Consider the following 5,973-nt stretch of genomic DNA (forward strand, 5'->3'; position numbering starts at 1 on the left):
TGCAGAAGAGAGGAGGGCACAGGGAAGGTTTCCCTAAGCAGTTCTGGAGCCAACAAAGCCCCTTGAGGGCCACTGGGCAGACATGTGAGTCAGCTACTGCCACACACAAGGCACCCAGCCAGGGCTGGCCTTTGTTGCCCCTGAGGCTCAGGGGAGACCAGCAGGAACCAGCGGGTGTGGAGCAAAATCACCAGGAGGGCCTGAAGGCTGACCACTAACCACAGGCAGCTCCAGCTTATTCGACACAAGCCGGGAAAGGCTTGTGTGCCCTCAAGGGGTGGCAGAGCTAGACCACCAGCACATGGAGGTACACAGAAAGGGTCAATGGCAGCCATGGAGGGACGCGGATCTCCTGTCATTGAGCCAACCCGCCTTGCCTCAGTTGTATGCGGGTGACGGGCTAAGGCTCACACCAGGTTGGAAGGGGGTGATGGCAGAGGACCCCAAAGGGTGTCTTTGGGGGCTCCTTCCTACAGATATCAGCAGAAGTGGGGACTGGGTCACGGCCTTCTGGACCATCATGGCACCAGGAAGCAGTCAGCACAGCTTAAGGCACATTGCTCTGTGGCTGTGAAAACTGAACAGATGATTGGGGATGAGAAAGAAAAGAAAGCTGGAAAGAAACAGGCTGTACAGGCCTGAGATGGCAGCAGAGGGCTGTACCCAAGAGGTGGCGGCCTGGGCTCCTGCTTACGCCGGTGTGTACAAAGCTTTGGAACTCATCTGCACAACCCCCTGTCTCTGGACAGAGACAGCAGGAACGTGAGGCATAGATTGTGGTGATGGACACTTTCCAGGTGCCCCAGACGTACCCCACGAGGACCCAGGAAGCCTCCCAGGTTGCCCAAGTATCATGGGAGAAGTTGTTCTCAGTGTGTCCTTCCTGCCAGGATCCACTCAGACCAAGGGAGAGACTCAGGACATGTAATGTTCAGAGAGATATTGGCCTGACGGGCATCGAGCAGCACTGTGCCAGCCTTGAGGAGACCACAACCAGTGACCAGAATAAAAATGGCAGCAGAGCCAGCGGGTTCTGGGAGCCTGCCTCCGATCCTACCCAGAATGGCGCCACGGGCTTTATGTCCTGCCTGCTGCTGTTGGGGAAGCACCTTCGCGTTGACTTGTGGTTTGGGGTCTCTGAGGACAGAGGAACTGCAGAGACTCGGGGCCAATACGTCTCTAAGTGCAGAGAGGAGTCAGGAGAAGCTCCTCCCTAGCTTCATCATCAGCCCAAAAATGCTGAAAGAAAGGTAGTGATCTGGTGCTCCTGTCCATTTCTGGGCCCTGCCCCATGGCAACAGCCCTGCTCTGACATCTTGGCATTCACAGAACGTGCAGGTCCCCGGCCAGCAGAAGAGGCCGGGCGGCTTGCCCATTGACAAAGCAGCCTCCAAGATGGCAGATGAAATGTAAATTCTTCCAGTGAGGATTGGGATCAGCCCCGGTGTGGGGCCAGCGGGTCACGGGAGGGTGACCAGTCCAGCCACCAACGTCCCACGTGATGAGTGTTGCAAGTTTGTCCTGGCATGCACTCAGCCGATGCCCATCGATTAAGAGCCATGCACTGTGTTCAGTCACGGGCACGCCTTGTTTACTTCTGGACTTTGGCCAGCTGTGGCTGCTATTGCTTGGCGGGGACAGGCTTGGAAACCTGTCATCATGGAAGAGGATTGTGGCGGGTTTTGAGGTCCTTAATAGTATTGTATCTTTTCCAATTATGTGTAAAGATAGTTTTCGACATTCATTTTTGTGAGGTTTTGAGTTCCACATTTTTCTCCCTCCTTCTATGCCCTCTTCCCTCCCCAAGATGGCAAGCAATCTGATCCAGGTGATACATGTACAATCATGTTAAACACATTTCCACATTAGTCATGTTGTGAAAGAAGAGTCAGAAGGAAAGGGAAGAAGCAGGAGGAAGAAAACGCACACACGCACACGCACACACACACACATGTGTCACAAGCCTGCTGCATTCTGCACTCACTCTCCACGGCTCTTTCCCTGGATGTGCTCAGCATGTCCATCCTGAGTCTTTGCGACTTGTCTTAGGGCTGAGAAGGGCTGAGTCCATTAAAGTCAGTCCTGGTTCTGCTCACTTCACTCTGCATCAGTTCATGGAAGTCTTTCCACGTCTTTCTGAAGTCTGGGGTAGATATTGTAGACACTGCTGGGCATGGCAGCCTTTGTGGGGTCCTTGGGGAGCTGCGTAACCCCTTTGCTCTATCATATACTGGGGTTTATTTGTTTCGGGCCCCAGGTTTTTGTGCCAGGCAGCTGATTTTGCCAGGGACAGCAAAATTCCGAACTCCAGGAAGGAATGTCCAGCCTCCTCTCGATGGAGAAGGAATAACCCAGACTTGCCTTGGCCGTCTGAATGTGGAGTTTTTACTCATCTGCTTAGCCCAGGAAATACTGCCCATTCTAGACAGGGACAAGAGAGAAGAAAATCCCCAGAAAGGGAAAGAATAGACTCAGAGGGGGCGTCAGAGGGGTAGAGACTTCAGAGAGTGGAGGGCTGAGGGCAGCAGTGCCAGGCCCTGCACCCTCCTCTGCCCCATAGGTACTGTCAGATGCCCACTGCACGGACTGAGCTGACTGACCACAAGCTGCCCGTTCAGAGCCCCCGCTCTAGCCAGGGGCCTCTCTGCTCCCAAGAGCTCCCCGCCTCTGTTATAAACTAGTTTTATTTACCTAGTTACTCTCCATACAATTCTGTGGCCAAGCCAGAGCTATTTCCTCCTGTCCATTGGCCATGGAGCCACCCAGGAAGTGGTAGCTTTTCCAACTCATCGGTCAAGTTCCAGCCCCCTGGGGCTCTCTGGCCTGACTCCAGGCCCATTCTCCAGAGACTTGACTGGAATTACTCCCATAATCTAGGGTAACCTAGTGAAGGCCATCCTCCAAAATGCCCACCCATGAGTCCCCACCCTGGGGCTACCCTTTATCAGCCAACACTCTCAGCCTTTAATAAAAGCATAGCAAACACATGTCAAGCATTTCCCCAAACCTTCGGGGCACCCTCTCCCACAAACACACCCAGAGTCCTGAGGCTGGGCAGAATGGTCGCAGACTCAGAGCACAGCAGCAGAGACACCACCAAGGACTTCAAGGCCTTTCCACAAACGTCAGCAGGCAGCCTGCACCTCCTGGGGGGGTGGGGTCCTCTGCCTGGGCTGGCACACTGCTGGGTGGATCTTCTGCCCTGCAGCTAGGGGGGTCGGGGTGGGGTGTTTGTGTTGGGGGAGGGCAGCTCTGGGCTCTCTTTTGCTGGGGGAGGGTGTAGGGAGCTTTTACAGTTTTGCTCCCTCTCTCCCTAAGCCACTCCAGGTAGCCTGGGGTTGTTCGTCACCCTACCTGGGAGGGGGGTGGGGAGAGTTCTGGACCTGGGGGTGAGTGCAGTCACACCCCAGGGGCTGGAGGGCCTCTTGAGAAGCAATTTAACTAATCCAGTCTCCCACACCTTCTAGGTGGGGTGCTGGCTTTGCAGAAGCCCGGCTCTCAACCTGACTCTGGCTGTTAGACTGAGCAGGCTGTCTGTCCCTAATAGAGATCTGCTTCAGGTGCGAGAGAGTGTCTCCTCAGCCCCCTCCCCCCCACCTAGCAGTAACCCCTAAAGGGGCTGACAACGAGGGAGTGGCTGACCAAGAATGTGAAAAGAACGGGTCACCCCCCCCGGGGCTCCCCATGACGCCCCCCCCACCCAGAAGAGAACCACGTCTACAGGGGCCTTGGGAGGCCTCTCCCAAAGGCTATAAGGACTGCCCTTGTCCACATGTGGAAAGAAGAATCATCAGCGTGATTGGAACTGATGTGGATGCAAATGGTGCCCTAAGGGTTAAAAATCATCTTCAGGATTGCTTTTCCAATACTCTGTGAAGCTGGTAACTTGAAGGTGTCCTAAAGTTCTTTAGCCCTTATCTGCAACCTTGTACCAAAATAATTGCTTTTGTCTGCCTTACTGTGTGGGATAAAAGTGTTCAGAGTCTGAGTCTGAGATGAGAAAAGGTCTTTACTCTTTCTCATGATAAAGGGTCTCTGCTCCTGTCATCTGGCATCGGCCAGGGAGAGAGCGACAGGTAGAAGCAAGCCCATGGTTTTATAACCCAACCCTGCAACTGGCCTTCACTCTCCTTGGTAGGGAGGCCGGCCCACAACCTAAGCCCAGGAATCTTTCTTGGAGACAAAGGACACAGAAACACATGGGTGTCCAATGCAAGGCCAGGAAGGCAGCTTTGCCTTATTTGGCATGTCTTGTGCTGAGGCGGCCCTGGGGAGGGTCTCCCTTGCTCTAAGTCCCAGATTCCTGTAAGGTGAGGTGACTTCTAAACTTGGGCCTAGTGGATGCTGAAGCCACTCTAGATTTGATTTTTCAGAATGGGGAAACTCCATTGCAAATTATCCCTCACATTATCCTGTGTCCACCCTGGCCTTTGATCTTTAACCTGTCTATGCCCTCCTGCCCTGTCCTTAAATCCTTAAACCATAAAGAATTCCCTTTGTCTCCCTCACCCTATGTCTTCCTGCCCTGTCTTCAATCTTTAACCCCCATAAAAACCTCTAAAACTACATCATCATTCTGAAACTTCTATATAAGCATAACTCCCCCAAATATTGGGACCTCACTTAGCTTTCTTGCTAAGGAGGCCCATGAGGCTTTTTCACTTAAAATAGAAGGCTCCCATTGGCTAAAAGGGAAGGTCTAAGTGAATTCTTTCATACTTGAACCAGCCCTCCCAACTCTAACCCTCAACAGCCAAAAGATTCTGCTTGGCCTGGGCCTGGGCCCTTTGCAAGACAAACTCTCATAACTAGAGAAGTTCATTCTAATAGGTTAAAAGTAGAAAAGGTGGGGTGGCTAGGTGGCGCAGTGAATAGAGTGCCAGCCCTGGAGTCTGAAGGACCTGAGTTCAAATCCAGCCTCAGACACTTAATACTTACTATCCGTGTGACCTTGGGCAAGTCACTTAACCCCAATTGCCCTGCCCTCTCCCCTGGAAAAAGCAAAAAAAAAAAAAAAGTAGAAAAGGGGATGGGCTAGCGTTGTATGACTATCCAGGATCCAGGTGAGAGCCTAATTTTTAAGGGGAATCCATCTGTAAGGGCTTGGATTCTGAGGCTCAGGCTGAGACATTCAGGCATACCTTGAAAGGGATTAGAAATCAGAGGCACACTCAGACTTACCTAGTGTAAATTCTGTCATAAAGGGCTGTGAGGTCCCCTTAGCCTTATGTTCTCTCAGTGTGTCCCTCAGTAACATTCTACTAGAAGTTCCACTCTCCCTAGGGCACATGTATGTGCAAAGAGAGAGCACACTCGAGGTTTGGGTTTGGGAGATATTTTGTGTCACTACAGCCTTCATCAAAACCCACTTGAGTCACCCAGCTGATTCTCCCTGGGAGGTTCGCTGGTGGGGGCTTGTCAGTGACTGGTGAAAGCTTGGGCCCTAAGAGTTACCATCCAGAACCCTGAGAGGAGCAGCCACAGCAGAAGCACAGCGACACGTGCAAGATACATCCTTGGGGACGGCCTGAGGGAGGAGGAGAGCTCTCCCCTGGAAGGCAGCTGCATCCCAAGGAGAAAAAAGAGCCAGTTCCAGAGGTGAAAACGAGAAAGTCGCCAAGTAACTGGGAAAGCTGTCCGGGCAGCAGCTCTTCCTGACAAAGGCCTGATGTCTGGGATCTAAGGACCAGAACCATTCCCCCAGTAGATCAATGGGCAGAGGAGACACACAGGGTTTTAAAGTGGAAAGTGCAACTAAGTAGCAGGACAGAATTGTTCCTAATCACTAATAACTGCAGAAATGCAAATGAAAACAACTGTGCTGCCGCGGGGCTGCACTGGTGCAGTGAATTGGCCCAGCCTTGCTGGAAAGCCAGGCCAGGCAAGAAGCATTTATCAGCTGCTTACAAGGGGTGTGTGAGTGTGTGTGTGTGTGTGTGTGTATCTGTGAGTGTGTGTATGAGTGTGAGTGTG

The sequence above is a fragment of the Petaurus breviceps genome, unplaced genomic scaffold (genome assembly GCF_028583685.1).
Source record: "Petaurus breviceps papuanus isolate PSGF00001 unplaced genomic scaffold, PetGlider_PUasm1.0 90038, whole genome shotgun sequence".
Lineage (NCBI taxonomy): Eukaryota > Metazoa > Chordata > Mammalia > Diprotodontia > Petauridae > Petaurus > Petaurus breviceps.